At 41.2% G+C, this 27113-nt stretch overlaps 1 long non-coding RNA gene across 2 annotated transcripts in view; it reads left to right on the top strand.

The window, feature by feature from the left end:
* LOC103783197 (uncharacterized) overlaps positions 1–27113 on the top strand; it is a 117870-nt gene that overhangs the window by 77722 nt on the left and 13035 nt on the right. For both annotated transcript variants that reach the window (XR_004666510.3, XR_010109915.1), the window contains one exon: positions 19096–19212. This is a non-coding gene — a long non-coding RNA (uncharacterized LOC103783197). The remainder of the gene's footprint in view (positions 1–19095; positions 19213–27113) is intronic.

Genomic DNA, 27113 nt, shown 5'->3' with positions numbered 1-27113 from the left:
GTCTCACTCTCTTGACCTTGTGATCTGCCCGCCTTGGCTTCCCAAAGTGCTGGGATTACAGGCATGAGCCACCACACAGAGTGGTGCTTTTTAAAAGCTCTCCAGGTGATTCTAACGTGCAAACAGGGTTAAGAACCTCTGCCTTGGCTGGGCACAGTGGCTCACGCCTGTAATTCCAGCACTTTGGGAGGCTGAGGCAGGCGGATCACCTGAGGTCAGGAGTTCAAGACCAGCCTGGCCAACGTAGTAAAACCCCATCTCTACTAAACATACAAAAAAAAAAATTAGTCGGGCATGGTGGCGGGCACCTGTAATCCCAGCTACTCGGAAGGCTGAGGCGGGAGAATTGCTTGAACCCAGGAGGCAGAGGTTGCAGTGAGCCGAGATGACACCACTGCACTCCAGCCCGGGAAACAGTGCGAGACTCTGTCTCCAAAAAAAAAAAAAAAAGAACCTCTGCCTTACTTTTTTTTTCTTTAAACATAGTTATTTTTATTCAGGTTTCATTAATCCAATTTCAGGAGAAAGTATAGTAAGCCTGTTTAAACAGATTTTTTTTCAGTGTTTCAATATTTGACACTGAGTTGCTTATTTCCCTTGGAAATGTTTATTTTTAAATTTTATTTCAATAGTTTTTGGGGTACAGGTGGTTTTTGGTTACATGGATGAGTACTTTAGTGGTGAATTCTGAGATTTGTGTGCACCTGGCACTTGAGCAGTGTCCACTGTACCCAATATGTTGTCTTTTATCCCTCGTCCCCTTCCCAGCCTCCCCCCGAGTCCCCAAAGTCCATTATATCACTCTGTATGTTTTTGCATCCTCATAGCTTAGCTCCCATTTATAAGTAAGAACATAAGACACTTGGTTTTCCATTCCTGAGTTACTTCGCTTAGAATAATGCTCTGCCTTACTTTTAAGGATACAAGTGCATATGCATATTATGACTGTCTCTACTGTGAAAGCAGAAATCACTGATATACCTAGAAACACATGGAGAGACATTCATTCTCTTTCTCACCATATAAAAAAAAAACCCAAACCAACACTGCTCAGCATGACACCAACTGGCTGACATAGCACATTCTTGACGACCATTATCCCAAGTTCCCTGTGAATCACTACACAGTTTTTTTTCAGTCCGCCCAATTCTCCTCCTACATGTAGGTGCAGGGAGCAGCTGTCCATTGTGCAATAGCAGTGGACTGAAAGATAGAAGACATGGATTCTAACCGCATACTGTCCCTAACTAGCTGTGAGGCATGAGACTGGTCACTCAATATCTCTGAGACTGTAAAATAGCAATGATTTTACTGTCGGGTCTAGCCACTTCATAGGTTTGAATAAAGATCAAATGAAACATGAAAGCAATCATAAGCCATAAATTGCCATGTCAAGATAACAATATGACTATGGACTTAAGAGCCTCCAGGATAGAGCAGAATCATTCTTCTCCTTATTTTCTCTAGGTAGTCCCCTATGCACCTGCAGTTTCCCCTTCATTCTCAAGGGAAAGTATGTGCCCTCGTAGAAAAAGAGATGAAGGAAGACAGGTATATGTACAATAATGTATTTTTGCAGTGCTTACAAAAGAATACCATGTGCCCATTTAAAAAATGAGATAGTGGCCGGACACGGTGGCTCACGTCTGTAATCCCAGCACTTTGGGAGGCCAAGGCGGGTGGATCGCCTGAGGTCAGGAGTTCAAGACCAGCCTGGCCAGCATGGTGAAACCCCATCTCTACTAAAAATACAAAAATTAGCCAGGCATGGTGGCAGGTGCCTATAATCCCAGCTACTTGGGAAGCTGAGGCAGGAGACTCGCTTGAACCTGGGAGGCAGAGGTTGCAGTGAGCTGAGATGATGCCATTGCACTCCAGCCTGGGCAAAAGAGCGAGACTCTGTCTCAAAAAAAAAAAAAAAAAAAAGAGATAGTGCTATACAACCCATACAAAACGATGTTAATGATACATTGTTAGGTGAAAAAAACTAAATTGCAGCACAGTACACAGGGTATAATCTCATCTTAAAATTACATAAAAATGTTTGGTAATGCATAAAAAATGTCTAGAAGGATACTTTCCCATCTGTTCCCACTGGGCATTAGGATTGATTGAGGGAGGGACTTTTTATTTTTACTTTGCAAATTTCTGTAATATTGAAATAGTTTTATAATGAGCACATATCATTTTCATAATTTAAAAATATATACTAAAATGTAAATTGAGGGAAAACAGATGGTGAGAGTATTACAGCCTAGGATTAGTAAAGAGTCAGAGAGTGGTCCAGGCACAGTGGCTCACACCCATAATCCCAACATTTTGGGAGGCTGAGGCAGGAAGATCGCTTGAGCCCAGGAGTTCGAGACCAGCCTGGGCAAAATAGTGAGACCCTATCTCTATGAAAAAATTTAAAATTGGTCTGGCATGGTGGTGTACACCTGTAGTCCCAGCTACTTGGGAAGCTGAGGCAGGAGGATCTTTTGACCCCAGGAGATTGAGGCTGCAGTGAACTGTGATCACACCACTACACTCCAGCCTGGACCACAGAACGAGACCCTGTCTCAAAAAATAAGTAAGTAGATAATAAATAAATAAAAAGTCACAGAGTGTAATTGTCCTAAAATTGTTCCAGTGCCTGGACCCAGGCAAAGCATGCTATAAGGGAAGCATACAGCTCTCAAAATCCATTATCAACAACCTTTGAGAATTCACAGAGAAGATTAGAGGTGACAGACGGCTCAAAATGGTTGAGGGTTCTGATTTTAAAAAATCAGGAATTGCGAACTACAAGGCTTGAGGTTTATCACCAGGAAAAGTCTAGAATTAATTATTATTAAATATTTGGTTTGTGAACATTTAAAAAGGCACGTGGTGGTCATCAGCAGATGACATAGATTCACTAAGAACAAACCATGACAAACTAACCTATTATTTTTTGTTAGGGTAACTAGATCAGTAGCTCCGAGGAGTATCATAGACTTAGTATATGTTGATTTCAGCAAAGCTGTTCATTCACAAACTCTCCTGCAGCATCATTTTGGAAAATACACACAATGCAAATTATTAAAGGATTCACAGCTGTTTACAAAATCATATTCAATGACTATACCTAGATAGATGTATCCAATACAATAAGTGCCCGTCTTTGGCCCACTTCTCTTTAATTTTTTTTTTTTTTTTGAGACAGAGTCTCGCTTTGTTGCCCAGGATGGAGTGCAGTGGCGTGATCTTAGCTCACTGCAACCTCCACCTCCTGGGTTCAAGCAATTCTCCTGCCTCAGCCTCCCGAGTAGCTGGGATTACAGGCGCGTGCCACCACACCCAGCTAATTTTTTGTATTTTTAATAGAGACAGGGTTTCACCATGTTGGCCAGGATGGTCTCGATCTCCTGACCTCATGATCCACGTGCCTCAGCCTCCCAAAGTGCTGGCATTACAGGCGTGAGCCACCACGCCCGGTCTTCTTTCATATCTTTTATCAATAACCTAGACACAGACATTGAAGGCAACCTTACCAATTTCTCAGATGACACAAAGATGAAAGGAATAACCACTAGCTAAAGCACAGGATCTATGTTCAAGATATTATTAATTTACTGGAATGCCAAGCTGAAACCAGTGATGGACGACCTAATGGGTGGTAGGATGAGAAATTTCAGTTTCATGCAAGAAAGAACTTTTAACTATAGTTGTCTAACAATGGAATAGGTAATTATTGGGGGAGGGGATTGGAGATTGGCCCATCAAATGTTTCTACAAATACAAAAACTAGTTGATTCCGACTGAAAAATTAATAACAGACACTAAATGCTAACAGATTTCAAAGATAGTGGAAATTAATATAGGGCATAAAATTTGTTTTCCTAATGAAAACAAACACTGAGCAGGACCTTGAAGAATCAGTAAATAGTATAGATGCATGAAAGAGAGGAGGTCATTCCAGAAGCAAGACTAACGTGGCATTTTCCAGTCACAAAGTGACGGCTGTGGTTTTGGTGAGTAAAGGAAAACAAGGCTGGGGCCAGATTATGGAAGATCTGGGACCAGTAAAGAAGTTTATACTTTGTACAGTGGAGAAAGGATCAGTCAGGCTCTGCTTGCATGCATCTGAAACAAATTCTGGAAAATTCAAGAGAGGAATTTATTGGAAAAATATGAGGAGCTCCCAGAACAAATGCAAAGACTAGAGAACCAGGCCTGGAAACATTAGAAAGCAAAGTGGACTCTAAGGCTAAAAAGTAGGAACTAGAAAAGTAGTCTTGAAGCAGGCCAAGGCTCCATGCGGCGTGAATGAATATGCAACCATGTTTAATCTCTTTATTACATTGCTAAGGATTCAAATTAGAGGAATGAGCATTCCAAAGCCCTAGTTTGAGTTATATGTCCTTCCCTTAGCTGAAAAAGAGATTAATAGTTGGGTTTTTTTAATCCAATAGAAGAGATAATCCCTAAAAGGAAGTTGAGGTGTGAAGGAGAAATAAATACCGAGCAGCCAATAGACAACAAAAGTTCACTATTGGCACTGTTAGAGGTTTTGAGCAAGGAGACAATGTGTTGAAAATAATGCTATATGGAGATCTGGCAATTGCAAATGGACTGAAGGAATGGAAATCTAAAGGTAGATAGTGAGTTTTCCAGGTATATACAGTGGCAGTGGTAATAGGATAGCAATGATGTTCAAAGTAAAAACAGTAAGCCTTGATAACTGCCTAAAGGTTAAGGAAAAGGAAAGAGTCAAAAATTACTATAAATGCTCTCCTTAAAGACTGAAGGAATGATAGTGGTAGAAGTAAGACAGCTTAGAAAGAGAGCAGCATCTAGGATGGAGGTGAAAATGATGCTTACAGTGTTAAGTTTAGCTGATGGGGAAAATGCTCAGTAGGAACTAGGACTAAATAGTCTATGAGGACTTGTTTGGAGATATAGACTTAGGAGGATTTGGCATAAAGATTGCAATAAAAGTCAGACCTGGCTGTCTTACAAATATATAAAATGATATGCAGAAATTGTTGAAAACTTCCCTCCAAATTGTAAGAAAAAAAGAGTATCCCCCCAAAAAAGGAGTTGGTAGTGGAAGTTTTGGGAACTTAAAATGAGAACTTCTGTACTATAAACTTTTAACTATAAGCAGTATGATTTTTTCCATTTTTATTCTTATCCCATTTTCTCCCTCTACCCCAGATACCCACTCTAATTTTATGTCCATATATATATATATATATATATACATATTTTAAGGGATATATATACATGCATACACATATAGCCCTGTAAAAAACGTGGAGTTTTTTGGAGTTTGTGTTTAAATTTAAATACATATTGAAATATGTGACATTATGTTGCAGACCTCATTTTGTTATTTTTTCACTCAACACATCATGTTGCTGTAAGAACAAGAAAGCCAAGTTGCTGCTTAGAAATGATGCAACAGTTTACATTTCCACCAGCAGGTCATGAGAGTTCTCAATTCTAACATTTTCACCAACACTCGGTAATATCTTGTTTTTGCCAATTTGATGAATATAAAATTGTGCCTAATTGTTTAAAGTTTTTTCTTCCTAGTGAGATGGAATACCCCTGAAGTCCTCAGGTTTCTTTTTCAATATACTGCTTGATTGTAGTCTTTCTCCATTTTTCTGTTGTTTCCTTTTATTTATTGATTTCCACTAGTATCATTTATGTCCTAGAGCTGTGCGGTCCAGTACAGTAGCCACTAGCCATTAACCAGTAAGCCAAGAACGCTCAAGTACTTTAAATATGGCTAGTCCAAATTGAGATATAATGTTAGTATAACATACACACCAGATTTTAAAAACTCAGTACAAAACAAAGAATGCAAAATATCTCAATAATATTTATAATAAATTGAAATTATAATATTTTAGATATGCTAAATAAAATGTATTTTTAGAATACATTTTACCTATTTATTTTTGCTTTTTATTATATTGTGGCAACTAGAAAATTCAAAATAACATACATGGCTGGCTTGTATTTGTGCAAGCCACAAATTATATTTCTATTGGAGATGCTGTTCTAGATATCATTAGTTAGTTTTAGACATTGACAATATCTTTTCTGGCTCTGTCCTCCATCTTAAGTTTGTGTATGGTGTCTCATCAAATCTATCCATTTCTCACCAGGCCACCACATTAGACAACAACAATATCTATGTAAATGGCCCCCTGAAGTTGGGCAGTGAATAACATATGCAGCCATACATAGCCCTGATTTTTGCCTGGTGGATTGTATTTTGTGCATCTTGTTTAATAAGTTCTTCCCCACAGCTAGATCACAAAATTGTCCTTGTATTATTTTTATAATTAAAAAAGAGAAAAACAGGATGGTGTGCCATAGAAGAAAGTGGTTTATAAGGTCAAAAAATGCAGATTTTAGCCAAAAAAGATGACTATAGGGAAAAATCATTTATGCTGGATTTTATTATTTTTGACAGCAACGTTATCTTTCTAATTATGTTTTGGTTAGGCAAATGTTAAAATTTGCATTCCAAAGAGCACATTAACAGATGGTAAAGAAGACAGGCCTCAAGCATGCTGAGTGACAGGCTGACTCCAGTTTCTAGTCTAAATATTCGCTGAGATTAGTTTTCACAATAAATAAATAACCTTCATGTAGATAAGAAAGAGCTGGCAGTAATTGCAAAGATCATAAGAGAATGTTTAGATTTCTACTTATATTATTCTGAAACATGCTTTTTCGAATATCACTTGCTTACTCTGGAAAGTCATCCAGTCTCCATTCCCTATCAAATCCAAGCTGCTCAAATCTGTCAGTGGAGACACCCATAAACTGGGCCCATCCAGGTTTGTGTGTCTCATTTTCCCAACAAACTATACATTCTACACAGATAGGTATCATGTCTAACATTAATACTTCTTCATCGACATCTTGAGAGATGTCATCATTTAAATTTTTCTAAATTACTTGAGTAAAATGCTCTGTGCTTAGCATGAAATGGCTAAAATTTATTTGAGCAACAGTTTTCACCTTGAAGTAACTCACCTGACCTCATACAAAGAAAAATACCAATGACAGAAGCAAGTAGAAAATAACATGTTCAAAATGAGATATCAAATGATAAGGTATTTAAAAGTTGAGGTCAACCTCAGAACTGCTAATATGCCCATTACAACCACAGAAATATAGGTTTGCAGTAATAAGTATTGTAGTCTTCTTCAAACCCTTTAATTCAAGAAAGAAGTTGAAAGGTTATAAAAAGTCAAAGGTAATGAGACCAACTCACCTCAGACCAAGTGCAGGATGTTTAGAGATTGAAGTCATTTATTCCTGATTAATACTGGGAATTCCAACTCACTTTAAGTATTAACACTTATCAGAATTTAAAACAGTTAATTCCAAATTAAAAGCTGACCTTTCTTTTTACTCAGCCTCTAACTATAGGCTTCATTATAACTGTGTGAAAGTATAATTTTCATTTTAAAAAGTGTGTAATACTTGTGGTACAAGTCTGGGCATTACATTAAGAAAACCAAATGTTTTTGATATCTTTTATGACGGTTATAACTTCAGTGTCTACTGGAAAAATTTGCAAAGGCAAGAATTTGTCTTTCAACATTATATTTGACATAGAATAGAAATGTATTTCCCAAGGCAAAATTGTACATACTTCACAAAATTCAGCTGTTATTGTTCCCAAGCTCAATTCTTCTCTGTGTCCACTCCTCCATCTAGATTTATTTTCCGTCTTGTTGAAGTACATTCTTTGGTAGTTCTTTCAAGTATCTATGGATAATAAACTGTCTGTACATTTGCAAAGGTATTTTACCTTTACTCTTCAGTGATAATCACAATATAGACTTTTATTTTGACAGCTATTAAAAATGGAATTATACATTCACACACTCATAATGAAACACCAGCACATTGAAGATATTATTCTACTGTTTTCTGGCATTTGTTCTTGCTAATGAGAAATCCAGTTGTCTTTCCTCTCTGGTTAACCTTCTGTTAGTTTTAGAATATTTTTTCCTTTTCCGTTGTTCTCCCATTTCATTAAAAGTATCTAAACGTTAATTTAGTTTTTTAATCCAGCTCGAACACAAATGTGCTCTTTATGTATTTTATATTTTTTGCCTGAGAGTTTCTCTTTAGCTAGAGTTATAAATTCTATGGTGTTCCATGAATATCTGGGTAATAGAAGCCTCCCTATGGGATGGTTTCGTTGTTACTTATGCCCGAGCCCTGTGGGTTTTTGCAAATCTTGATGTTTGTTTCTTGGTTTTAGACAGCCGATATTTAGGATAACCCCCACTCAGAGGTGGTTCCCTAAGACCTCTATTGCTTGTAGGTCATCCTGTTTTCATCTATGTAGAGTTGGCTCACCTTTGCAGCAACTCTTGGCCTTTGGGTTTTCCTGGTCCCCATTCTTAGACAGTGTAGTAATTTTGCCGCTCCCCACAGGCACCAGGCAAGGGCAGCAGCCTCAGCTCCCAGCCCTAGATTTACCCTACCGCAAAGACACAGATCAATTTGGTTCCTCCTGTGGGCATCAAAGCTTCAACTCCTTCTCCGTTTTATATCTATGCATTTCTGGAGAATTTTTTTTTCTTGATTTTTGAGCTTGGGTACATATTTCTTAAATTATCATTATTACTTTTAGTCCAACATTCTGTGTGTAGAGTGGGGTAAAAAGGATTCTGCTTAGCCATTTGGACTAGATCCTTTCACATTACCTTCTGTTTTTGTTTTTGTTTTTGTTTTTGTTACTTTGATATAGATGATCTTAAGAAAGCAGAGAGTAGATCCAATAACAGATGTTAACTGTGGCTTTCTATCTGTTTGTCTTTCCATACTGGGAAGTTCTTAGCAATTAGAGCCATCAAAACAAAATTGGAAAATTTTTTCTTTATTCAGAACAGGTAACTTTAGGACACAATAAAATCTAAAGACATCCTATCAAAAGTGACAGCTATATCATAGTAGAAGCATTAGCTTGGCATTTATAGATTGGATTCAAGTAGAAAATTGGTCTAAAGATCAAAACTTTCTGAGATCATTTGGAATAAAAGCTAATCCTCACATTGAAATTAATGCAATGAATAATGGCCTTTTGTTGAAGCACTGATGAGGTCACGTCTAGTCCAAGCAGAAGCCTGTCAATCTCATATTGTGGTCTACGTTTAATCGGGCCTTTGTTTTCAAGTTCACAAACACTAGAAATTCAATCTAAGATTTACACATTGCTAACTCTAACGTCATCAATTTACATGTTTTAAGTTGCATCTGCTAGTCTGTAGGGCGTGAGGACTTTTAGGTCTGCATAAAGTTCATCAAAATTTTCTCAACAATATTTATGGTTTTTTGTTTATTTATTTATTCATTTATTGATTGATTGAGAAAGGGTCTCACTCTGTCACCCAGGCTGGAGTGCAATGGTGCAATTTCAGCTCGCCGCAACCTCCACCTCCCGGGTTCAAGTGATTCTCCTACCTCAGTCTCCTGAGTAGCTAGGATTACAGGCATGTGCCACCACACCTGGCTAATTTTTGTATTTTTTTTTAGTAGAGACAGGGTTTCACCATGTTGGCCAGGCTGGTCTCTAACTCCTGGCCTCAAGTGATCAGCCTGCCTTGGCCTCCCAAAGTGCTCAGATTATAGGCGTGAGCCACCGCACCCGGCCTCAACAATATTTGATATGTATCGAAAACATGTAAACTAAGAAAGCTTTGAGGGCATAATTATATATTCTTAAAATTAGGGAAAAAAATCAACACATGAGATTACAGTGAAATCCATACTCAAATCCTGCTGATAAATTGTTACAATCCTTTTGGAAAGTAATATGGCAACATAGGTGGCAAAAACCACAATGTTTTTCTTGAAACCGTAAGACCACTTCTAGGAGTTTATGCTATAGAACTAATTCAACAGAAGATTAAAACTATGTACATGAAGTTATTCATATGCAAGACTGAAAAATCAGAAACAAGTTAAATGTCTTTGTAAGTTACAATCTTTTAAGTTTTCAATTACCTTAACTAATGGTGGCTTATTGAGAGATAAAATGGATTATGAAGACTGACACATAGTTTCAGAACTAGAATCTCTTAAGGTATAAGACATTTTGTTGCACTGTCATCATCAAAGTAATATTAACTTCTCAATCACTCTTCAGGTACTCTGCTTTTAAAGAGACTTGGATATTCTTTAACTCTGCTTCCACTATTCCTACTACTACCAAACTATTTCCCTTATGTCTCAACTTGAAATGTCTTCAAAAAGAGTACCTGATTATTTGGGGCATTTACTATGCAATATTGAGGGGTCTTTGCAGGGCAGAGCTTGCCCACAAGACTATCATAGATCTCTGACCACGGTCCAATGTCCACAGCCCTGATCCAATTAGCAGTACCAAAGATAGTAAGGTGACACAGTACATTTTTTTCTGTCTTCAGATTACCTGATTTTTGCAATCTGAAAGATAAAAGGTTTTTAAAATGAATATTACTTAGTTATACACTTAATACAAGTTGTCCTTAATTGTCCATTCTTTTGATAAAAACATGACCATACTCTGTTCAGCATGATTCATATTTGCAGACAGATTTCTAAAATTAGGAAAGGTCATTGCCCAGCAAAGAGATACTTCATCATGTAACCATTTCTGAGATCCTATGATAAGAAAATATAGTGCATTCATTTCTCATTTCCTGCACCTTAATAAATCTGTTCCTGTTATCTTTTCCTGAAACTGTAGCTGTAGAAAAACATAAATACTTATCAAATAGGCAGAGAAAGTGCTGAGAGATTTACTCATACATGTTTTTATCAGAAAAAAACATGTCTAGAAAAGAGTTGCCCATGTTACACATGAACAATATAAAATGAAGCTTTATGAAAAACATAAGCATTAACAAGATAAAAGAAACACAGCAACTATGCAAATAAACTAAGCAAAGAAAGCAGCAGTAAGGAAAGGAGGATGGCACGCCAAATATTATCTAAACATAACACAGAGAATAGAAAAATGTAAGAGCTGTTTGTTTTAGCATGTTTGTGATAAAATAAGAACTTATTACAAAATGATAAAATAACATAATAAAAGGTGTAAAAGAGAGATTGCATGGCCGGGCATGGTGGCTCATGCCTGTAATCCCAGCACTTTGGGAGGCCGAGGCGGGCAGATCACCTGAGGTCGGGAGTTTGTGACCAGCCTGACCAACATGGAGAAACCCCATCTCTACTGAAAACACAAAATTAGCCGGGCGTGGTGGCGCATGCCTGTAATCCCAGCTACTAGGGAGGCTGAGGCAGGAGAATCACTTGAACCTGGGAGGCAGAGGTTGCGGTGAACCGAGATCGCGCCATTGCACTCCAGCCTGGGCAACAAGAGCGAAACTCCGTCTCAAAAAAAAATTAAAAATAAAAATAAGTAAAATAAGAGATTGCAGAATCTAGGAAACAAAACTATATTAATTAGGAGCCAGAAACCATACTACTTACTTTAACAGAAAGAGTTCAAGAACTGCTAACTAGGTAATCAAGAACTGACAAGGGAAAAATAAAACACTAAGATTATAGATAGATATACAGATTATAGACAGATTATAAAAAGGAGCTTCTATCCCTGGGGCTTGAGGAATAAAGGGAAAAGGCTAGAATAATTAAAACTTAGAAGCTTGGAGGAGAAGCCCAAAAAAACTGAGTACCAGATCTCTGAAAAGAACGCGCTGCTTAGCTGGTGCTATGGTCTTTTTGCTCAGAGAAGGGCCTCCATGGAATTACGACCGAAATCTCTAAGGAAGTGGTGCTGACCAGCTGATATTAGGTATTTGAGGGGGTGTGATGAGGTTAGTTCTGCAAGTATTAAGCAAACTGTGACTGTAACCTGGACTGTATAGCTGCTCTGCTGCTACTGGATCAAACTTACTCAGCCAGAGTTAAAAATGAGGCTGGGGTACTGCTATAAAGAGGAGGAATCCAACAGGAAAGAAGGAAGTCCATCCTCCCTCCTCCAGCCTTTCACTCTCTCTCTCTGATATTCCCTATTGGAAACACCTCAGAGAGCAAATGGCAAAGCAGAAATGTGGTTTGCATAGTCCCAGCTCCAGCATCATAAAACAACATTAGGAAAGGGTGGATGTGGCACTGAGAGATTATATTTAATAACCGGCCAAAGGACCAAAACAATGCTATTACAGAATTAATGAACAAATCTGGAACAGCAAAAATCAAAACAAAAAAAGCAACACAAAAAAACAGATCTAAGGACAAGAGAGAAAGAAAGGAAAGAAGGAAGGAAGATCACTGCTACCGGTGATCCAACTCACACAGCTTTTGTTAAGGCACACTTGATTCTAACACTAAATTGTTTGAACTTCTTTTCACTGTTTTCTTTGACAGTGGCCTCTCCTGTCATGCTGGTGGACACAATAGCTAGCAGAATAGCCATAGTTATGACCTGGCCCTGAATAGCCAAAATAGGCCATATTGGACATCAGAAACTTAGAATCAACCTCTGTTATCAATGGAGATACAGAAAAAAGTAAAACATGTGGTCTCTGAAAATAAACTATGTAGTGCTTAGCAAATGTAACATTCTGCATTGTCAGTGATTAATTTTATTGATACCTTGGAATATATTGCAAAAATTGTTCTGGCCAGGCGTGGTGGCTCACACCTGTAGTCCTAGCACTTTGGAGGCCGAGGCGGGTGGATCACCTGAGGTCAACAGTTCAAGACCAGCCTGGCCAACATGGCAAAACCCCATCTCTACTAAAAATACAAAATTAGCTGGGCATGGTGGCAGATGCCTGTAATCCCAGCTACTCAAGAGGCTGAGGCAGGAGAGCCGCTTGAACTCGGGAGGCGGAGGTTGCAGTGAGCTGAGATTGCGCCATTGCACTCCAGCCTGGGAGACAGAGCAAGTCCCTGTCTAAAAAAAAAAAAAAAGTTATTCTGGCCCCTAGAGTTATGGGTGTTGGCAAGCATAAGTATGCAGCATTTTATGGGTCCTTCTCTCTAAATTCGCAAGTGGGCAGGGTCATGCTACTGGGACTGTCTCTCAAAGTTGTACCATCGACAAAGGATAGACACTGGCATAATAGTGAACTGTTGATTTTTGTTTTGTTTTTTTGTTTGTTTGTTTGTTTGTTTGTTTTTGAGACGGAGTCTCACTCTTGCCCTGGCTGGAGTGCAATGGGATGATCCCGGCTCACTGCAAGCTCCGCCTCCCAGGTTTGAGCGATTCTCCTGTCTCAGCCTCCCAAGTAGCTGGGATTACAGGCGTGCGCAACCACGCCTGGCTAATTTCCGTGTTTTTAGTAGAGATGGTGTTTCACCATGTTGGCCAGGCTGGTCTCAAACTCCTGACCTCAAGTGATCCACCAGCCTCGGCCTCTCAAAGTGCTGGGATTACAGGTGTGAGCCCACTGTGCTTGGCTGTGAACTGTTGATTTTTCTGACAGCTCCCAGACCACCTGAAGGTGTATTTGATTACTCATGGTCTGAGGGTCACCATTTCAGAACTACTCTCTTATCTTTATTCCTTTATTAGAGGAATTTACTTTCATGTTCTAGTCTAGTTTGAGAGCTCCTTAAAGGCCAGACTATGAGAAAGCTACTTCCAGAGAACTCATAATCTTTTATATTATATACCAAATCCATGAGCTACTCAGTGGACATTTGTTAGTTATTGGACAAAATCCAAAAAATAAAAATAAAAATAATTTTAGTATTCTGAATGATGTATTTTTAAAGTTTTAACAAGAAACAGAAAGTGTTTAAAATGTGGACACAGGAAAACCATATGGTGGTTACTAAAAAAATTAAACATAGAATTACCATATAACCTAGTAATTCCACTTCTGAGTATTTACCCAAAAGAACTGTTGGCAAGTTTGGCAAAATGGTTATTGACTAAAAAATTTAAAAAGAATTAAAAGCAGGGACACAAACAGATATTTGCACATCAATGTTTATAGCAGCATTATTCACAATAGCCAAAAGGTGGAAGCAAACCAAGTCACCATTAACAGATGAATGGATAAATAATGTGATATATACATACAATGGAATATTATTAAGCTTTAAAAAGACATGAAATTCGAACATATGCAACAATATGGATGAATCTTGAAGACATTTTGTTAAGTGAAATAAGCCAGACATAAAAGGACAAATAGTATATGATTCCACTCATGTGAGGTACCTAAAGTAGTCAAATTCATAGACAAAAAGAACAGCTGGGCACTGTGGCTTCACCTGTAATCCCAACACTTTGGGAGGTGGAGGGGGTAGGATCTCTGGAGCCCAGAAGTTTGAGACCAGCCTGGACAACATAGCAAGATCCTTCACTAAAAAAATGAAATAAGAAAATAGCCAGGTGTGATGGCACACACCTATAGTCCCAGCTACTCAGGAGGCTGAGGCAGGAGGATCCCTTGAGCCCATGATCTTGAGGCTGCAGTGAGCTATGATTCCCACTACTGCACTCCAGCCCCAGCCTGAGCAACAGAGAGGGACCCTGTCTCTGAAAATAAAAAAAATAAAAAAGCAGAATGGTATTTGCCAGAGGCTGGGGGGTAGGGAGAATGGGGAGTTATCATTTAATGAGTATGAAGTTTCAGTTTTGGAAGATGAAAATTTTCTGGAGATGGATGGTGGTAATTGTTACATGACAATGTTAATGTACTTAATATCACTGAATTATACACTTAGAATAGTTAAAATAGTAAACTTTTATGCTATATATATTTTACCACAATTTCTTTTAAAAAAGAAATAAACCTTTAAAGAATATTGGCCAGTAGAAAGTATTTTATCTAATATTATTTTACCTCTTCATTTGTATCTTTGAACTATGAATAATCCATTTCCTTGTGTTCAGTGGTTCTCAATGGGTGGTCCAGGGACCGCCCCCCATCTCAACTCCCAGAAGTCTCCAATACCTTTTCAGGGAGCCTTTAAAGTAAAACTAATTTCATTATAACATAATACTATAATATAATCCTATGTTATTTCCCTTTTTTTAAACCTCAATTCTCTCAAAAGAACATTAGAGTTTTGCTGAGGTCATGTGACATGTGATATCATAAAAGACAGAATGCGAATACAGCTAAGAGAATTCAGCTGTCTTTTATTAAGCCAAGTATGAAAGAGATTTGCAAAAATGTGAAACAATGCCACTCTTCTCATGAGATGTTTTTGTTTGGGGAAATGTAGTTATTTTTCATAAAACATGTTATTTATATTAACATGTAATGAGATATTATTATTGTTTTAAATGAATTAATACATAGTTTTTAAATTTCTGGATTTAAATTTTTTAACTTTTCTCTTTTTATAGGATTTAGAAGTTCCAAAGAGCAGGCTGGGTAACATATTTAGAGCACTGCCTTATACAATTTTCTGGATTCTTTAATACAATAGCATAGGGAAAATGTGGTTTATGTAGCCAAGCATTGCTTAGATGGGTATAAAAAGAATATTGACTTAAAGTTTGCTGGCTCACATTATCGTGTTGATAAGGTACTACAGCAAAAAGTACCTCATCAACACAAGGCTGATTTGAGGCTCTTTCAACATGATTGAGTTAAAAGATTCCAAAAGAAAAGAAATGAACAATGTAATTTGCTATTACTGCTCCTACTGTTGTTACCTCAGGTAAGTAGACAGACATGAACAGGGCAGGAGAGGGCTCCCCGCACCATACCCCCAACCAGGAATGTCAGGCAACCATCAGGTAATGGTCAGGCGGTTAACTGTCTATCTAAAATCATTGGTTGCAGCCAGCGCCAGGGAAAGGCAGTCTCCCTCCAGATAGGAAAAACCTGAAACTGGTGATCAGTAGCTTCTCAAGAGTTGGAGTGGGCTCAGACATGCGCACTAATAAGCGAAATGGCAGAGTTTAACTGGTATATGACCTCCTAGGGACATGCGGCTCCTAAGGGAAGAACACCTCAAGTGAGCGTGCGTACAATTCCAGTAAACACGCTGCACATGCTCACCTCCCAAGTGCTAGCAGGCCACTGCGCATGCAGACAGCCAACCCCAAGGGAAGAAGGGGAGAACGTGTGTCTGGAATTGGTGGGTTCTTGGTCTCACTGACTTCAAGAATGAAGCCACGGACCCTTGCTGTGAGTGTTAACAGTTCTTAAAAGCGGCGTATCCGGAGTTTGTTTCTTCCTCCCAGTGGGTTCGTGGTCTCGCTGGCTCAGGAGTGAAGCTGTGGACCTTGGCGGTGAGTGTTACAGCTCATAAAAGCAGTGTGGACCCAAACAGTGAGCAGCAGCAAGGTTTACTGCAAAGAGCAAAAGAACAAAGCTTCCACAGTGTCTAACGGGACCCCAGCGGGTTGCCACTGCTGTCTCGGGCAGCCTGATTTTATTCTCTTATCTGGCCCACCCACATCCTGCTGATTGGTCCATTTTACAGAAAGCCGAGTGGTCTGTTTTGACAGGGTGCTGATTGGTGCGTTTACAATCCCTGAGCTAGACACAAAGGTTCTCCACTTCCCCACTAGATTAGCCAGATACAGAGTGTTGAAACAAAGGTTCTCCAAGTCCCCACCAAAGTAGCTAGATACAGAGTGTGGATTGGTGCATTCACAAACCCTGAGCTAGACACAGGGTGCTGATTGGTGTGTTTACAAACCTTGAGCTAGATACAGAGTGCCGATTCGTGTATTTACAATCCCTTAGCTAGGCATAAAGGTTCTCCAAGTCCCCACCAGTCAGGAGCCCAGCTGGCTTCACCCAGTGGATCCCGCATCGGGGCCACAGGTGGAGCTACCTGCCAGTCCCGCGCCGTGCACCTGCACTCCTCAGCCCTTGGGTGGTTGATGGGACTGGGCGCTGTGGAGCAGGGGGCGGCACTCGTCAGGGAGGCTCAGGCGGCACAGGAGCCCACGGAGGGTGGGGGAGGCTCAGGCATGGCAGGCTGCAGGTCCTGAGCCTGGCCCCGCGGGGAGGCAGCTAAGGCCCAGCGAGAAATGGAGTGCAGCGCTGGTGGGCCGGCACTGCTGGGGGACTCAGCACACCCTCTGCAGCCGCTGGCCCGGGTGCTAAGCCCCTCATTGCCCAGGGACTGCATGGCCTGCCGGTCGCTCCGAGTGCGGGGCCTGCTGAGCCCACACCCACCTGGAACTCGTGCTGGCCCGCAAACACCACGTGCAGCCCTGGTTCCCACCCGCGCCTCTCCCTCCACACCTCCCCGCAAACTGAGGGAGCCAGCTCCGGCCTCGGCCAGCCCAGGAAGGGGCTCCCACAGTGCAGCGGCGGGCTGAAGGGCTCCTCAAGTGCCGCCAAAGTGGGAGCCCAGGCAGAGGAGGCGCCGAGAGCGAGCGAGGGCTGTGAGGGCTGCCAGCACACTGTCACCTCTCAAAAGGACGCAAGACCCCAGAAGTATGCCAACATATAAAGCCCCAAGTCAAAAGGTCAAACTGCGCACCTGTCTTTCAAGTTGCCCGCTTGGCCCTCTTCCAAGTGTACTTTACTTTCTTTTCATTCCTGCTCTAAAGCTTTTTTTTTTTTTTTTTTTTTTTTCCTGACTCTTTTTGCCTAGGCTGGAGAGCAATGGCACACTCTCAGCTCACTGCAACCTTGACCCCCCGGGTTCAAGTGATTCTCCTGCCTTAGCCTCCTGAGTAGCTGGGATTACAGGCACCGTCTACCACACCTGGCTAATTTTGTGTTTTTAGTAGAGACAGGGTTTCACCATGTTGCCCAGGCTAGTCTCAAACTCCTGACCTCAGGTGATCTGCTCGCCTTGACCTCCCAAAGTGCTGGGATTACAGGTGTGAGCCACCGCATCCGGCCTCTAAAGCTTTATAATAAACTTTTTCACTCCTGCTCTAAAACTTGCTTCAGTCTCTTCTGTCTTATGCCCCTCAGTCGAATTCTTTTTCTGAGGAGGTAGGAATTAAAGTTGCTGCAGACCCATAGAGATTCGCCACTGGTAACATATTTTGGTGCTGTGTGAGTCGAATAACTTCCACTGCTAACACTATTACACTTTTTTTAAAAACTTCCACTTTAGGTTGGTGGTACATGTGAGGTTTTGTTACATAGGTAAACACATGTCATGGGGTTTGTTGTACATATTATTTCCTCACCCAGGATCAAGCCCAGTACCCAATAGTTATCTTGTCTGCTCTTCTCCCTCTTCCCATCCACCCTTCTCAAGAAGACCCCACTGTGTTGTTTCCTTCTTTGTATTCATAAATTCTTATCATTTAGCTCCCACTTGTAAGTGAGAACATGCGGTAGTTGGTTGTCTGTTCCTGCGTTAGTTTGCTAAGGATAATAGCCTCCAGCTCCATGCATGTTCCTGCAAAAGACATGATCTCGTTCTTTTTTATGGCTGTATCCATTTAAATTTCTAATATGGTAAATAACGATAGTTACAGCCCACATAAGGAAAAGCTCTTTAAGGTCCTCTGTGTGTATAGGGATTCTGAAACCAAAAAGTTTAAAAACTCCTGGTTCAGTTTGTAGGGTGATCAGACTAAGCCTATTAAGATGCTAGCAAACTGACATTTTTATCTTAGAATTCTATCCATTACCTCAAGTTAATCAAGGATTAGCCAACCTCTTCTAAATTCAGACAACCCAAAATTGTCTGTGAATGTAAACAGTTGTTGTTGAATGCGAGTTAAGTGATACTTGCTGATAAATAATTCTGAGTCTGCAAACTTCTGGGCCAGACTTCATTGCTACTGGATCAAAATTCATGCCTGCACATAGAGGATGGTAATTAAATATCCTAACACAAATTATGGGTTTGGAAGAAATGTACTCTTTAATTGGGTACCTTATCTATTCTGTGGTCACTTAAGTATAACCCACTAACTATAGAGTTCTTATTCTACTTAAACATGCAATTTAAAATCCATTATCCAGCAGTATAATTCGAAAAGGCTGTAGAAAGTCTAGTTATGCAATAGTAACATCAGAAATATAGTCATAGTTTAAGATAGGTCATGCATTAGTCTCAAGATAGTCTTCTTATTAGTTGCCAGAACAATGTTTTGCTATCTAACAGCTCCCTCAGAAAAAAATGGTACTGGTAAATGCTGACTGGAATGAAATATCTTAATTTTTTTTTCCTTTGCAGGAAATCAGGTCTTTATCAGATCACCTACTGGCCCAGTGGTTAAAAGCATAAACTTGGGAGATAGACAGACCTGCATTTCAATCTCTGCTGGAATACTCAGCCACTGTGTGACCTCAGGTAAATTGCTTACCCTCTTTAAATCTGTTTACCCATCAGTAAAACGGAGATACTAACACCTTTACTCAATGGATTAAGAAATAATTAAATTAAGTAATGGGTAAAAAGCAGTTAGCCCAAGGTCATGTCCATACTGAGCATCTGATAAATATTAGCTACTATTCATAAATTATTATTGGTCTTTGTTACAAGACTGAACTAGTTCTAATTAGAAGTAAGAGAGGCTGGGCATGGCGGCTTATGCCTGTAATCCCAGCACTTTGGGAGGCCAAGGCTGGCAGATCACCTGAGGTCAGGAGTTCGAGACCAACCTGGCCAACATAGCAGAACCCCATCTCTACTAAAAAAACTACAAAAATTAGTCAGGCGTGGTGGTGGGCACCTGTAATTCCAGCTACTCAGGAGGCTGAGGCAGGGAGAATTGCTTGAATCTGGGAGGCGGAGGTTGCAGTGAGCCAAGATGGCACCACTGCACTCTGGCCTGGGCAACAGAGCAAGACTCCATCTCAAAAGATAAAATAAAATAAAATAAAATGAAAACAAGCAAATAAAACAATAAAAGACAAAAGAAAAAAGAAAAAAATATTTTTTTAAATCCAGAGTAAGTCTCCTCTAACCCTGTTTCATTGGTTCTAAAATGAACATTTTTTTTACATTGTAACACCTCTGTGATTCGGATACTTCTTACAATTGATAATACATATTCATTGCTTAACTGGCAGGTTATTTTTCTTTCATTATGCTAAACAAAATAATGGCATATCTTACAATTCATGGGACTTAACTTCAATGAAATGCAGTAATTGAGCTTTCTACTAAAAAATACTAACAGCACACAAATAATTCCCCAAAATGCATCCTCTATCATTGTACTTATCACACTAACCTGTGATCTGTCCCCCAGCCCTAAGCCCTGAAATGCGTATCATCTGGCACAAAGACATCGCTTACATTTGTTGAATAGCCGCGTGCTTAGACTTGATCCGATCTTATTCACCACTTATACTGTAAGTCTCTGAGTGTACCCAACAGGAGTCTATTCCTCTTTTTTCAGAATTCAACAGTCTTTAATTATGTCGTGTCCAGTGTTGCTCATACTTGTTTCATGCATGTGAATCTCATCTACCTGGCTATAGTGTAAGCTTATAAGGACTGTCTGAGTCTGATAAATGTTTTACCTTTCCTAAAGTGCTGGTAGCATGACATTTACAGATGCTACTTGACTTACCTTGGGGTTACCACCTGCTAAACCCATCCAAGTTGAAATATCTCGAGTTGAAAATGCATTTAATACACCTAACCTACTGAACACCACAGCTTAGCCTGGCCTACTTTAAACGTTCTCTGAACTTTTACATTAGCCTGTAGTCAGGCAAAATCATCTAACACAAAGCCTATTTTATCAAAAAGTGTTGACTATCTCAAGTAATTTATTGAATACTGTACATTACTTCAAAATTGTAGTGGTTTCGTACCATCATAAAGTTGAAAAATCGGAAGTCAAACCATCATAAGTAGGGGACGGTCTGTACTTAGCGATCAATTGCCTAAAAGGTTTTTTGACACTGTATTAGGAGATACGATCATATTCCTGCTACTCTGATTCCCCTGGAATCTTGGGTAGGAAAATGTTTGAATTCCTTAGGCTACTCTAAACAGTTCAAAGCCCTGAGAGTCTCTTCCTCTACAACTACTTGTTGCTAATGAAGCTTTTGCCTGTTGATTGAAAGAGTCAGACCTACAGTGAAAGCATTAACCTATAGAATAGATGGTCTCTGGCATAGCTGATACTGTCAGTGCATCACCCGCAGCTTCTCTGATCCTTTTTTTATTAGCTCTGGGGCCCATCTCCCACTTTCTGTTTGGTTTCCTTTCAATCAATCCACTTCACTATTATTCCCCGAAACCCAGAATTGTCCCAAGGGAACCATAGCCATTGCCTGAGTAGTGTCTGAGTATGAAAGCAAAACTTATTTGCCTCAAAGCTAGATAAGCCTGAAGGTATGACTTATGCTCCAGAGCTCTCCACAGGATCAGGCTGAGGCCAGACATCATCTGAAATTGTACCTTTGCTTGGCTTCTTTCCCCCTTCCCTATCTTACTCCTCATTCTCTTCTTAAATTAGTGAGGCAATTAGGATCTGTACTTAATAGTGTCTGGGTTGTAGCATAAAAGTAATGAAAAAAAAGCTTTGTGTTCCATGATTTTAAATGTTACAGTTTAATAAGTCTTTGTTATTCCCTCAGGATGTGTATCTTTGGAACTCACAACAAGCAATATAAACCATCAACAAAACCAGACCTCAGGAGTCTTTCTGCCCTACCCTTTAGAAGGACACATTCTGCCCTGAGCAGGATGATAGGAATAAAGAAACAGCACTTTGGGAGGCCGAGGCAGGCAGATCACTTGAGGTCAGCAGTTTGAGACCAGCCTGGCCAACATGGTGAAACTACGTCTCTACTAAAAATACAAAAATTAGCCGCGCATGGCAGCGCACACCTGTAATCCCAGTCACTCGGGAGCCTGACGCACAAGAATTGCTTGAACCCAGGAGGTGGAGACTGCAGTGAGCCGAGATTGCACCACTGCACTCCAGCCTGTGTGACAGAGTGAGACCCTGTCTCGAAAGAGAGAGAGAAGAAGGGAGGGAGGGAGGAAGGAAGGAAGGAAGGAAGGAAGGAAGGAAGGAAGGAAGGAAGGAAGGAAGGGAGGGAAAGGAAGGACAACAAACAATAAGAACTGACCAAATATTTAAATATTTCTTTTTCTTTTCTTTTCTTTTCTTTTTTTTTGAGACAGTCTTACTCTGTCACCCAGGCTGGAGTGCAGTGGCGCAATCTTGGCTCACTGCAACCTCCACCTCCCGGATTCAAGCAATTCTCCTGACTCAGCCTCCCAAAGTAGCTGGGATTACAGGCACACGCCGCCACGCCTGGCTAATTTTTGTATTTTTAGTAGAGACGGGGTTTCACCATGTTGGTCAGGCTGGTCTTGAACTCCTGACCTTGTGATCTGCCTGCCTCGACCTCCCAAAGTGCTGGGATTACAGGTGTGAGCCACTGCACCCGGCCCTGACCAAATGTTTCACAATCAATTCTAATTTATTTACAGATGACATTTATCTATTTCCACTTTTGACAGTGCTTTTCTGATGAGCATCTTAGTGGCTTTTTGGAATTAAATAATGCAAAATGAGTTCACTAATCCCTTAGTGCTGTCCAGCATACAGTCCACATTTCAATAAAATGCTGCATGATCACTTTATAGAAATGCATCCCCTAATGGCTCCAATTCCCCTCTTACTATATCCCTTGTAATACTTTGGATTCTCAAAAACAAATCTCAGGATCTATTCTAATGAATGGAATACTTACATAACACCCTTTGGCCAGCAATTTCACAAATTTGATTTTTAAAATTTATTGGCTGGGCGTGGTGGCTCACGCCAGTAATCCTAGCACTTTGGGAGCCGAGGTGGGTGGATTACCTGAGGTTGAGAGTTCAAGACCAGCCTGGCCGACATGGTGAAACCCTGTCTCTACTATAAATACAAAAAATAAGCCGGGTGCAGTGGCTTGTGCCTGTAATCCCAGCTACTCAGGAGGCTGAGAGAGCAGAATTGCTTGAACCTGGAAGGCAGAGGTTGTGGTGAGCCGAGATTGCGCCACTGCACTCCAGCCTGGGTGACAGAGCAAGACTTCATCTTAAATAAATAAATAAATAAAACAAAAATAAAATGTCTTTAAAACTCTTAGATGTGGTAGATGCTGGTGGATGGTGAAAAGAGCACAAGCCTTGAAGTGAGACAGCTCTGGAAATGAATTCTAGTTCTTCTCCTTATTTTATGGCCTTAAGCAAGTTGTTTGATCTTCCTGAGCTTCAGTTTAATTTCCTTAACAAAATGGTTATGAATAAATGAATGGGCCAAGCACGGTGGCTCACGCCTGTAATCCCAGCACTTTGGGAGGCCAAGGCGGGCGGATCACTTGAGATAAGGAATTTGAGACCAGCCTGGCCAATATGATGAAACCCTGTCTCTACTAAAAGTACAAAAAAATTAGCTGGGCGTAGTGGCGTATACCTGTAGTCCCAGCTACTCTGGAGGCTGAGGCAGGAGAATCGCTTGAACCCAGGAAGCGGAGGTTGCAGTGAGCCAAGATCACGCCATTGCACTCCAGCCTGGGCAACAGAGTGAGGCTCCATCTCAAAAAACAAACAAAAACAAAAAACAAAAATTAGGCCAGGCATGGTGGCTCATGCCTGTAATCCCAGCACTTTGGGAGGCTGAGGCAGGTGGATCATCTGAGATCAGGAGTTCAAGACCAACCTGGCCAACATGGTGAAACTCCATCTCTGCTAAAATAAATACAAAAATTAGCCAGGGGTGGTGGCAGGCACCTGTAATCCCAGCTACTCAGGAGGCTGAGGCAGGAGAATTGCTTGAACTCAGGAGGCAGAGGTTGCAGTGAGCCGAGATCGCACCATTGTGCTCCAGCCTGGGCAACAAGAGCAAAACTTCGTCTCAAAAAAAAAAATTAGCCAGGTGTAGTGGTGCATGCCTGTAATCCCAGCTACTCGGGAGACTGAGGCAGGAGAATCACTTGAACACAGGAGGCAAAGATTGCAGTGAGCCGAGATCGTGCCATTGCACCCCAGCCTAGACGACAGAGTGAGACTTCATCTCAAAAATAAAAAGAAAATGAAAAAAAGAAATGAATGAGATAATATGTATCTGTTGGGGGGGAACTGAGATGTTAATCTGTGTTTTGCTCAGGCTGCTGTAGGTATTTTTGCCTCACTCATCTGAAGAAAGTAGCCCTCTGCTTCAGGGAATGGTTAATAGCCCTAATGTCGCAGGGCCAAAATTAAAAATTGCCTGACACTTAGAATACAACCTTCTATCTAGTCTTGGAGGTGATATTGCTGGATTATTGGAGGTGGCAGGAGGCACCAAAGGTTGGGAGAAGAAGTAGACCAATATTGGAAATAAAGTTATTTGGGGACTATCTCCCCAAGTTTAGGAGAAAGTGCTTATAGGTTTCAAGAAAATCAGGGACATGTGTACTCCCACACAGTACTTGGGTCCAAGGCCTCTGATCGTGATAGCTGACTTGGCAGTGTGCCGCACTGCAGGGGGCAAGAAGGGTTGGTCACTAGACTTCAAGGCTTCCAATTTTAGTATACACCTCTGGCTCAACCTGTGCTCAAAAGTAGAGGAATCGCCAGGCATGGTGGCTCAAGCCTGTAATCCCAGCACTTTGGGAGGCTGAGGAGGGCAGATCACGAGGTCAGGAGATCGAGACCAGCCTGGCCAACATGGTGAAACCCTGTCTCTACTAAAGACACAAAAAATTAGCCAGGCATGGTGGTGCACGCCTGTAATCCCAGCTACTTGGGAGGCTGAGGCAAGAGAATCGCTTGGACCCAGGAGGCAGAGGTTGCAGTGAGCCAAGATTGCAACACTGCGCTCCAATCTGGGCAACAGGGTGAGACTTCGTCTCAAAAAAAAAAAAAAAAAAAAGTAGAGGAATCACCTATCCACAAGGACAGAACCACCTGTACACCTAGGAGAGACGAGCTCTTGTCCTGGGTCCCACACTTTAGAGAGCCCTACTCTGGCCCTCCATGGGATTGTGCCCCTCTTTATGGGAGAAGAGGTCCACAAGGGGCATGTCCACCTGGAGCCCACACCTCACCCTTGTAGACCGTGCTTCATCTAAATGGGACCCCAGAATTCCCAGCCCAAATGGCCTGAACTACTTCCAGGTCCTGAGCCAGCCTCTTTCCAGAATTTACATTCCTGAAGGCAGCCATGCCTCTGTGTACACGCCCTCACATGAAGGACAGTTAAAAGGTGACTTTTTGGCAGGAATGGGGATTGGTGAACAGAGCTTGGATGTGTAAGCTGGTCTACACACACATGCATGCAAGTTCCTTTATTGTCCTGAACAGAGCTGGGATGGGAAGTGAAAGAGGGGAAGTGTAAGAAGGAAAAAACGCCAAATATACAGGAAAAACAAACTATTTTTTTCTATACTCACACCACTCTCGATACATCATGTCTGTCACCAGATGTGTGCGGTTTTGTTCCCATACTAAGCCACTCTCCAATTCTCTATGGACACCAACTGGGAATTAAACTCACTTCTGACACTATCTAGTGGGAGTCAGTACAGATTCCAAAGATTAAGGGCTCAGTCCCACAAGACTTCCCCCACATCAACTACCAATCACAAGTCTAGGTTGCCACCTGTGCTTCTGGCAGACTGTCTATAAACCAGAGGTTCTTATGACCTCCTCCTTAGGCTCAATCATTTGCTAGAATGGCTCACAGAACTCAGGGAAATACTTTACTTACATTTACCCATCTATCATAAAAGATACAACTCAGGAACAGCCAAACAAAAGAGATGCATAGGGCAAAGTATGTGGTGAGGGGCATGCAGCTTCCATACCCTCTCTGGGTATACTGCCCTCCCAGCATGTCCACACATTCCCCAGCCTGGAAGCTCTCTGAATACTGTTCTCCTGAGTCTTTATAGAGGCCTCATTATATAGGCATGACTGAATAAATCACTGGCCATTGGTATCAACTCAATGTTTAGCCTTCTCTCCTGCCTGGAGGTCAGGGAATGGGGCTGAATGTTCCAACCCTGTAATCACCTGGATGGTTCCTCTGCAACCAGCCCCCATCCTTAAGCTATCTAGGGGCCACTGAGAGATGCCTCATTAGAACAAAACACTGCAATCACCTAGGAAATGAAGCTCTGTGTAGGAAAAGGAAGAAGATCCAGTATATATTTCTTATTATTAATCACAATATCATCACAGGCCAAAGCTAGGGCCTAGGGCCAGCTTTTCTTACACCTGCACATTCAGATGCAGAAGCCCAAGAAGTCCTCAAATTCTAAATTTGAACAAGGACTTCCAGCTTGTTATGAAAATATATTTGTCAAGACAGAATGACAGAACCTATTTAAGAGGTTGTCAGCTTGATTTATAACTTTCTTTTTTTTTTTTTTTTTTAAGGCAGAATTTTGCTCTGTCGCCCATGCTGGAGTGCAGTGGCGCAATCGCGGCTCACTGCAAGCTCCGCCTCCCGGGTTCACGCCATTCTCCTGCCTCAGCCTCCCCAGTAGCTGGGACTACAGGCGCCTGCCACCACACCTGGCTAATTTTTTGTATTTTTAGTAGAGACGGGGTTTCACCACGTTAGCCAGGATGGTCTCGATCTCCTGACCTCGTGATCCGCCCTCCTCGGCCTCCCAAAGTGCTGGGATTACAGGTGTGAGCCACCGCACCTGGCCTGATTTATAACTTTCAAATATTTAATATAAACTTCCATTTGTACTCTCATCCTAGACCCTGAAAATATTAGGAGTGGGCCAGCCAAGAAACCACAGGACTAGGATCAACACCCAGCAGTGGTAGCCAGTGTGGTCTGAAGACCAGAGGGCTCACCTCTGAATATTCTGGAATGTGTAGGACCCTGGGAAGGTGAAGATACCCTAGGAAATGCCCCCCTCCTCAAAGTAAACATGACAAAACCCAGATTTCCCATCTCCCTTGACCAATGTGGTACAGAGCCAGATTTAACTTCATTTAGAACAAAAATGGGCAAAGACTTTTGTCTGTCCTGTTCACTGCTTTCTCCCTCCATAGCACTTAGAACAGTACCAATATACTTTTTTTCTTTCTTTCTTTCTTTCCGTTTTTTTAGAGACAGGGTCTCAGCATGTTGCCCAGTTTGGTGTTGAACTCCTGGCCTCAAGCGATCCTCCTGCCTCAGCCTCCTAAAGTTCTGGGGTTACAGGCATGAGCTACCACGCCTGGCCCCAATATACTTTTTTTTTTTTTTTTGAAGCAGAGTCTCGCTCTGTTGCCCAGGCTAGAGTGCAGTG

This window comes from Pan paniscus, chromosome 16 (assembly GCF_029289425.2).
Source record: "Pan paniscus chromosome 16, NHGRI_mPanPan1-v2.0_pri, whole genome shotgun sequence".
Lineage (NCBI taxonomy): Eukaryota > Metazoa > Chordata > Mammalia > Primates > Hominidae > Pan > Pan paniscus.
This window is presented reverse-complemented; position numbering and strand designations above follow the sequence as displayed.